Genomic DNA, 10,191 nt, shown 5'->3' with positions numbered 1-10,191 from the left:
GAAATCAAATGCACTTCGGAAAGTACAGTGTGGAAAGCTGCTATCTGCAGTTGATCAAAGCCTGGCCTTTGTCAACTCTGGATAGGATAGTAGATGTAACTATGGATAGGACAGGATCATATTCTTATGATATACATATTATGGTGAAAATGCACAAAAAAAGATCAAGTATATCCATCCCATACACAGAGAAAACAATCCTCCTCTCGTAATTCAAGATATCATACTACAAAACATATTTTTATGATAAAAAGAGCTGGAAAAATAAAACTGTTTCATATTTCTACTAGCCATCAGTTTTCTCAAGAGAAATATGTCTCCTCTACTTCCTTTGACTTTGATGTCAGAGCAAGAACAGAAGAGAGGAAGAAAATGTCTTTGATTCATTAACTTTAGTGAAAAAAATAACATTCCTGAATTACTTCTCAATGTTGCATATTTCTTCAGGAACAATTAGAATTATCTTAAATAAATCAACATGTCCTCTTTATTCAAGTTTGAACGTAATCTTGTAGTAGCACAACCTGAATAACAGTACATTCAAATATTTCACTGTATCAGGGTGCTTACAGCTATTTCAAAGCACATAGCCTGAAGGCAGCCTAATCTCCTCTGACCCCTACAGTCTATATTCCATTTCCTCAACAGCATCAGAGATGCATAGCAGATTTAGCTTGCTGAGCGGAAACATCAGTAATGCGAAGAGCACCCTGGACGACATCACTCAGCTGACACTGACAGCAATGGCAGATAGACTGAATGTGGGAGCAGTAGTGCCTGTTGGAGTTATTCAAACGTTATTCATGCAATACATGGATGAAACCCTACTATTGTCTCAGAGCAATTCATACAATACAATGAATACAATAAAGGTATGCGTTGGAGCATTTTAGCGTGTGGATCTTTTTTTGTTCTTATTGTGCATATTTTCCATAGATATGATACAGACAGTAGGCCTATAATACAACGGACTGAGATCTCTCAACAGCACCTTTTAGAAGTGTTCAGAAGGTTCAGAAGGGCAAATTAGATATCTACTAGCTCCCTCTACTTGCCACTGACTGGAATTGTACTTCAAGAGGATGAGCTCATATTCATGACATTTACTGGAAAATGATGTCTCCTTCTTTGAATGATCAGTGACCTTTTGTACTTATGCAATTTAGAGAATATTGGTCAAGTAAATAATAAGCTGATGTAATGTTTAGAGCAGAAGCGAGGAGGCCTACAGGCCTCGTCTAAGCTGATCAAATATACTCTCATCCTTAATTGTGGAACAGAGAATAGAAAAACAGATTTACCTGTGTAATTGAGGTGAGGCCTGCTGTTGATGGAGACAGGATCCTTTAGCCCAGTGCTGACCTCCCAGATAGCAGGTGTTATCAAGATGGCCAACAGCAGGTAAGGTAAGGGAGACTCTCCTTCTCAGCCTCCATGACAGCCTAGTGTGGCTTTGGGTTGTCTTGCCCTGACAATGGGTAATGCGTAAGCAGACACAAATGAGGCTTATCGCCAGTGGATGGCTTTGCTGCTGTCAGTCTGAGAGATAGAGGGTATTAATGGCCCACAGGAGCAGGTGTCGTGGTCAACAGTATCAGTTGAGCCCTGAGGAGGGAGGTCAACAAGAGTTCAGCAGCCTCCACAACAAACAAACACTCCCATCTATTTGCATGGCCATCTGTGAGACACATAACAGAAGTAGTCGTCCTATGCCAGACTACGGTATAAGCAGTATTGCAAATGTAAATTGCTGAGCTACGCTAGGACACATGATTACATTTTCCATTGAATGACGCACCATGTTTAGGTGAGTTTACATCTGGCTGTGAAGCCAACACGTGATATGTGATGTATCTGCATCCATGACGTTTCAGTCTCATTAGTATTGATCTCATAATAACACATATTCTTGCTTGATCAACCTGCCCTTTCATGGCGCATGGTTCTCATTGCTTCCCATGCATGCCAATGGAAAGTCAACAGCAGCATCAGGAATTGACTCAGTATAGTTTGAAACACACACGAGGGGGAATGGAATTCAGCTTATCTAAAACACATGTCTGAGGACAACGGGCTGTTGGAGTGGCCTCTAACATTCTTAGTTTTACACAGTTAGTTGATAGACAGCCCATTCAGGTAGGCTAAATATCAGTCAGCTTCAGCTACTGCATCTTTATTCGCAGGTAATATTTGCAGGCGCTTAGTAACTGTGGGCCGTACTGCACATACTGCAGAACCAGCTCAGCACCACTAGAGGGTGCACAGACATCTTTGATCCCCACAGGCTGTCTGAGTCTGGCCCACAAAACAGGGTGTGTACCCCCCTGTAGCCTGCCATGGAGAACTAAGAGGTGAATAACTGATGTATGTGGATATGTAAATCGTAAATCATCATTGCCATTGATCCATACCTTTAGATACCTGTAGGATCTCTAGGTATGAGTTATCATCCAGCAATTTATCTCATGTTAAACCTGTGGAATTATGTCACCATATTGATGAGTATGTACTGTAAAGATGTAGCATCACATGGAGTGTCAAACTATATAATGTACACCTTAGCAACAACTGCATAAAGGTTATGTATGCTACGTTATGTATGTTATGTCATACTATGTATCTGCGTCATCGTGCACCATTTATTGCACAATGCGCACAATGTGGTTTGTTGAGTTTCCTGTGTGACACCAAACAAGTCACATTCCCAACCACTACTGTATGTTGTGTGACCTTAAACACCATCCTTAATCTACAGTCCGTTTAAAATGTCATACATACACTCTGTGTCCATGTACTAGTGTGTCTCTGAGGTCGCAGGTTGGCCGTCAAAACATGTCTGAGTTATGTGAGCACTCTGCCCCTAAGCTTTGAGAATCAATGCTGCTATTCCTTTCAACTTGACATCTGTGCATTTGCTTTCTAGGTCTGCAATATGCTATTGATTTACTGATAGTGCATCATTTATCAAGGTGCTATAGCTGATAGAGATATGTTGTTGTTGTTACAGTATGTATTTGCTAATTTGATAATGTTTTCTGTCTGTGACATATTTCAACACTTTAGCCAGGGGGAAACAGATAACAGCTGGCAAGCAGGTTAAAACTCAAATGATTCCACATGTCATACTTGGGAAAGAATGGGAAGCTCTCATACTCAGAAGTGGTTGAGTGTATTTTAACCATAACTGTGTAAATCACTCTTCCTTCCGAGGGAGAGCCATTTGACAAAGCCATTCCCCTGGCATACATAGTAACTCAAATATGAGAGACCATAACTTGCCTTAGGGAATAAGAAGCACATTGCGGCATAATCGGACCACATGGTACGAGACAACAATCTAACCAATACACTGTTATTATTCAGTGAGGTTTTCTGGTTCACCTCAATGCACTAATACTACAGTGTTTACACACAAGCATCTTTTGGTGCCCTACATGAACTGCATAGTGTATAGGTAATGTTCTAATCTTTACTGTATGTGCAAAAAGGTTAGCCAAACAACAGCCAGACAGCTAGGCGGGTGCCATTGCATAATGCAGTAGACTGCTGCCCTATCAAGAAAGTCAGCGTCCCTATTAGGTAGCCATGGAGATCAACAACCTCACCTGAGACAGTGTGACTCAGGTGTGTTTACTATTCACTCCCTCAGTCCCTTGAACAGATGACATCATAGTGGAAGAGACCTCTATTCTAAATAAGGCAACTGTTACATGAAAGTTACAAGTTGATTTGTATTACAGTGTGTGTGTGTGTGTGTGTGTGTGTGTGTGTGTGTGTGTGTGCGCGCGTGTGTGCGTGCGTGTATGTTTGTGTTTGCTTGCTCGCACCTGTGGGTGTTTGAGGACAGGTTGTGATTCAGTAGTTGGATCATATTCGGGTCAAATACTGTGCAATACATCTCATCTGACAGACCAAACACATGGACTAAATTGATCGCAGTGAAAACATCCATGTGGTGTTTTAGCAGACATGTTAGGGCATGTACCGTACAGTGTTTCCCAGAAGTTTGAGTTTCAGCATGTTTAGAGAGAGGCAGAGGCACCTCTTTGACCACATCATGTACCTGGTTCAATGTCTGTAACTTTCTAAATAACAATACATAATGTTAAGTTATTGATGTAGTGAAGGTGGAAAAGGTGAACAAGGTGAACAAAGTCAAGTAGGTTCCTGCTCAGTAGCAGGTGGATGACTGGATGGTCAACATGCCTATTTTCAGACACATCAGGAGAGACATGCTTTTTTAAAATTTGGGTTATATCCTAAATCCATGACACTCTGACCATCAGTCAATATTATAGTAATGATGCCAGATATGGTGGAATGGCCTATTGGAGTTCATGTGGATATCTGCTTCTTCACATGAGTAAAATCTGTTATCAGGATGTGACTTTTCAACAGCTGTTTTTGCCCCTGTATAGCTGTAAAATCAACAGTAATGGTGATTGTGGCTAGGCTCCCTGTATGGTGTGACCTGGAGAACATTCTAGACTTATTATGTCTCTCCAGAGAGTCACAGTGACCTGAGATTGTAATTACAACGTATTCACTCGAGATTTGCCTGAATTGTCTCTATTGTATCCTAAACATAGAGGTACATAACTACAGTATGTGTTTTCTATTACAGTATGTGCACAATCCAGTATGTGCACCAGGGTTGTGGCGAATTCCTTTTCAATTCCATAAATTCCGGCGAAAATGTAATTCCAATTAGTTCATTGAAAAAATGTTCAATGTTTTTTTTTATAAACTGAAAAAATCTGAATATCTTGGTATACTATTCGTTGTACTGTAAATTGGAAAAAGCATTGGAATTTGGAATTGAGTTTCAAAACACTATCAATATGAATTCATGGAATGGAAAAGGAATTTGCCCCAACACTGATGTGCATCTAGAAAAAAGATAGTTCCAAGACACATCAAGTATGAATGTCTCCAAAAATAACCTTGCTTTCATACGATGTGGGTCATGAAACCTTTCACTCTCAATTAAGCACTGAGCACACTACACCTACATTCATCTTTTTCTCTCTCTGAGGGGCCTTCAAGCCTTTCTGCTTAGCAGGTGTTCTATCAGCAGTGAAACTGAAATGGTGGTGTCTGTTTCTTCAGCTCTTTAAAGGTGACACACTCCTCTCAGAGCTGGGTGGTAGGGTCACAGTGGCAGGGAGTCCACACAAGGGGGTGGAGGAGGTGCAGGAGGAGGAGGAGGGAGAGGACTGGTATCTTTGTGGCTCAGGGAGTGGGAGAATGGTGCTTGAGCACAGAGACGGGAGGTGGGGCTGACAGACTGGGGCAGGGCCTGTTGCTAACAACCCCAGCCAGTCACCACAGAGCCGGCCTGTGCACACACACAGCTGTCTGCCCTGGGACTGGCTCAAAGCACACTTCCAGAGCAAACAGTTCTTGGAAATCTGTCCCAGGGGGAGAAATGCATTCCATGAATCTCCGGCTCTATAGCACAGCTAAATAGCTAGAGCTGGTTGGCTGCCCTATTGTACACGTCTCAATTCCCCTCTCGTTAGAGCACATAGACTCACATAAGCCTTTTAACAGGCCGATCTGGACAGCCACAGGTTAACAGGGAATCCCCATGCTGCCCAAAGGCAATAAAACAGCAGTTCTCCTGACCTAAGGAAGTCACCCCAACCACTGGCGCAACTACACAACATGTCTTACTTAACTGGGAGTGACTTCTCCCTTTGGTGTGACACAGTGTGAGGCTTTGTAAAACCCCCGTTTGTCAACTGTTTCTTCTGTTAGATAGGAGTACCGTTAAGTTCCCCCCTTTTTCCCATGGTGCAGTTGGGGATATCTGACTCACTGGAGTAAGGGTGGTGTGAGTTCTCTCAGACTCAGCTGTGTAAACTTCCAGTATCAAATCAATGTCCAACATCCAACCAGCCAGATGTGGGACCTAAGCTCAAAAGCCTTATTTTCCACATATTTTTCATGACTTTCCAGAGGGTGATTGACATAGACCAGAGGAAAACAACAGATCAGATCTCCAAAAGATCATTAGGACATAGAAGAAGGCACACACACACACACACAACTGCCAGTTACTCTATCTTCATTTGATACAGAATGGTGAGCAGAATAACAGAACAACATTGACTGACAGAGTTGTACTGTACCTGGACCAGAAGCACATGGTTTATAAGCCCATATAAATCGAGATCCAGTTCCTACTTTAATTTGACGTTCTGTTTTCCTAAGCTCTGCCTCAGACTGCTACATCGGTTAAATACATGTAAATGAATGTCAACACGCTATATAATCACACCAAAATCAATAGCCCTCGCTGTGCCTGTTTGATTGCCTCAGTAGCCAAAGTGCTGCCTCAAACGGGATTACTGGGCATTACAAGCCATAGTCAGTCAATATTTGAAATGCTTTCTCTAAGCCAAAGGATGTTGGAAGGCATAGGGGCTCTATATAATCCAGAGATAGGCTTTTTTATGTTTACGGTTTTCTATAATACCCTGTATTATCAGACATGATAAAGTCATATGAACACTAACTTTAACAATTATGTTTAGCCATTCAATTGTCTAACAGCTGACTGAATGAGTATGATCTAGGGCATTATAGACATTGATCAACTAAACACAGGGGATTACAGCGGCTCATGAACTGGGGATCTGTACAGTACAGTATGTAAGCTAGTATGCTGACTGAGGAAAGTCTGACTTGAATTTAACTGAACAGTAAGGGTGTCTTCTAAAAAAAAATGCAACAATGTCAAAATCTCTGTCTATTTTTTGGGGGCGGGAATTTCCTGAAACAATAACATTCTCAATGTTCACATTAGATTCGTGAACTGACCTGGGAATGATAAGGCCACATTTGTAAGGCTATTAGAAAACGATGAGTATTCTTCGAATTGTGGCCAAAGATAAACATTGTATGTGATTCTGCAGGGCGGTTATAATTCGGTGCACTCAAGAGGAGTGGCTGAACACAGGGGTGGAGACAGAACAGAGGACAATTGTTTATCATATGGGCTGTAGTCCTGACTCATATGGTTTAAGGCTACAGTTGAGATGTACTATGGGGATAAGAGAGAGAAAAAAACAAAACAAATGCATGGACAAGGCCCTCTCCTTAAGACACCAGAAACGCAACCACGCTGTGACTGGAATAGTGGATTATGCTTCTTATGCACACAACAAAGGAACACATCCTACAGTTCATATTCCTATATTTTCAGCACATAACCGTACACTGTTAATGCTACTGTATGTAATGGACATTTTATTTACTCCTATAGATTAAAAGAGGCCAATGGGCAAAATTAACAAGTGACATTTGATAGAAGAAAGTCCACAATGCTCAGTGAAGACACACAGTGCAATAATAATACTATCATCTTCTGACAGTTGAAAACTCCCCTTCCAATTTGCATAACCCATCTCCTCGGTACGTGCTTGGCTCTTTAGCATGCAAATACATGTTACTGTGACATTGAGAAAACACATACTTCAGATTCCAGAAGGTAGAGTGACAACATGGGATAGGCTGCATTATTCAGAAACATACAGTATGCAACATCATTCCTTTATAAACCAGCCTCTGGTGTCTGAGCCTGATACTTCCATACATAAATACAGTACATTATATATTCAGAAAACGGCTGATACTGTAAATGCAAGACACTCAAATGGGCACAATGCTGACTGTACTCATACAGGCAAGTCCTTGAGCGCCAACTCACAAAATATACCTCCTTAAGTAAAATGGCATTCTTGTGTGTGGATGCAACAGAATCTTACGCTTAATTCCTATGAAATCATACAAAAAGCAGAACACCACATTTGTGTATATCAGATGGGGAAAACAAGGGACCGTGGGTAAGACAGTGGCTCTCATCTCAGCATTGATTGGTCAGGGTTTGTTACTGAGCCCTTGTCTAGCAAGTCCACAAACACATGTCTAATCCGGCTGGTGATAGCTGACTTGTCATTATCTACAGGGTCTTATCTGTTGTGGGTGTATTAATTAGGCCTTGGATGATCTGAAACACAGATGGCGGGTGGTGGGCAGAGCAAATGGTAGAGTAATAAGGTAACAGACCAGGCTTTAGGGACCAGACAATCTATGAAAGCACAAGTTGACCGGGGTCATAGACTCTGATCATTGGTGAACAGTTGGAGGACAATTCAGTCAATAGAACTTAGCTTTTTCTTCCTCTCCGTCTGGGTCAGTATCAGTGTGAGAGTGCATTGGTGTTTCCTGAGTTAGTAAAGTGGAACAGCAGAAGGATGTGAAATGTGTTTGGTCAGATATACTAGCTATAGTATGTGTGTGTCTGTGAGTATTTATAAGTTGACATCCACTGACATTTCAAGTTGTGGATCCTCTTATGCTTCATTTAACATAAGAGCTTGAGTCTGCACATTTCCCCAAGGTTTCCTAATTTTGTAAACGTGATGGATGGGCTGCTGTGCTTTATCAGCTCCAGCATCTCAAGAATTCTTCAAATTAAAAACCTTAAATCAGCACACGTGCATGCACTTGAAAGAAGGCTCTGCAGAAATATAGTAAGTAACACAGCAAAAAAGGTACAGAAACTCATTACAATTGTAATAAACAATAACAAAAGCTTTTTTGTTTTTTAAGCATTTGGCTCTATCCTCATCGTCACACATAAGATCACTGTGTTACATTTTGATACTCAATGTATTAATATGCGTAGTCAGATAAATGAGGGCATTGACACCCTATCATTCAAAATATTAAAAACTACACCACTTATCTAAAGCACGTTATTGGACATTCTGCAAGACTACACAATTGGGTCAGGAATCCTTGGTGGTGACTTTATCATGACAAACTTTGTTTTTGTGATTGTGGTTAGATGATGTCAAAAGAACCATTCTGTGTTCCTCAAATTTTAGTGATTTCTTTTCACAGTAATTTTCCACTGAAATGGGTGTCAGCATTTGGTAACCATTTGAAAAAGAATACTCAAGATGGAGATTTGACATATGACATGGCTAACATGCTACCCATGTAGCAAAAATGCTACTTTGTGGCCTACTTTCAACATGGGGAATTGATGTCTTTGCATAGCCTGCCTATGAGCTTCATAAGCAAGCCATATGTCAGCATATAGGAGAGTCATTAAATCCTCACCCTAGCTGCAGCCTCCCCAGTGAACACATGCAGCAACAGAGAAACCCTCCCACTGCCTCTCCCTGCCCCTCTCCCTCTCCCTGGGGCTGGGCCAAGCTCTCCCTGCAACCCCAGCTCAGCTCGGGAACTGGGGGAAGGGACTGTGTCAACATGGGGTTATTGTGCATTGTGTAGCGTTCTACTGCTAAACATCAGTGATTTAATGGATTTAAATTCTAGGCTACTGTTCTACAATCTTAATTCAAAATTCCAATGAGTAAAATCTGCTGAGGTTTAATTCTTATTTTGGTTGATCTCCATTCTATAAACAAGTGTAGGCTACTGATTTCAAATATACTCTTTTAGGCCTACCTAAAGATTCATGTTAAACCTGTCTGGGGTCTGATAGCTGTCAGTATTCTCATAAACATAAAGCATTTTAAGTGCACACACAGGTGTAAGCCAAATCAGATACAAATTAGTGACTGGTATTGTATGTAGTACTGTGGAATATGCTTGGAACTAGTGCAGTATTTTATTTATTTATGTATTTAGCTCTGAGTCAAGTGTGCGCATGAGTCAGTTTACACCAGCACAATAAGGCGCCTCATGTTTACGACCGATGCACGTACCCAGGGAAGACAACTGCTGACTGATGACTATCTGTGTTTTATACCGATGTTTGCTCAGGGAGAGAATGTGTTGCTGGCTCCGTATTGTGGTAACATCGCGTGTCTAGCTAGGCAGTCTACCACAATTTGGTGACGCAAGGGGAGCTATTAATATCTCAGGAACGGGATGTTCTCTTCGGCATTGGGGTCATTCGAGGAGAAACAATACACAACACTCCTTGACAGTGTCATTATGGTGTGAAAACATGACCGGGTTTTCAGTCGCTGTGTTTACATACAATGAAGTTGACTGGAAAGAAAGGAGCATTGCCACTCCACGCGTTTCATTCATCACCATGCGCTCTCCGTTGCGCTGTAGTCTGCACTGTGCAGTAGGATACTCGATGAGCCTCGCCCACTTATGAACCCACTGACTTTGAGTGCACTCGGATCAAAACAACCACAC

The sequence above is a fragment of the Argentina silus genome (genome assembly GCF_951799395.1).
Source record: "Argentina silus genome assembly, chromosome: 3".
Lineage (NCBI taxonomy): Eukaryota > Metazoa > Chordata > Actinopteri > Argentiniformes > Argentinidae > Argentina > Argentina silus.
Note: the sequence above shows the minus strand (reverse complement) of the source record.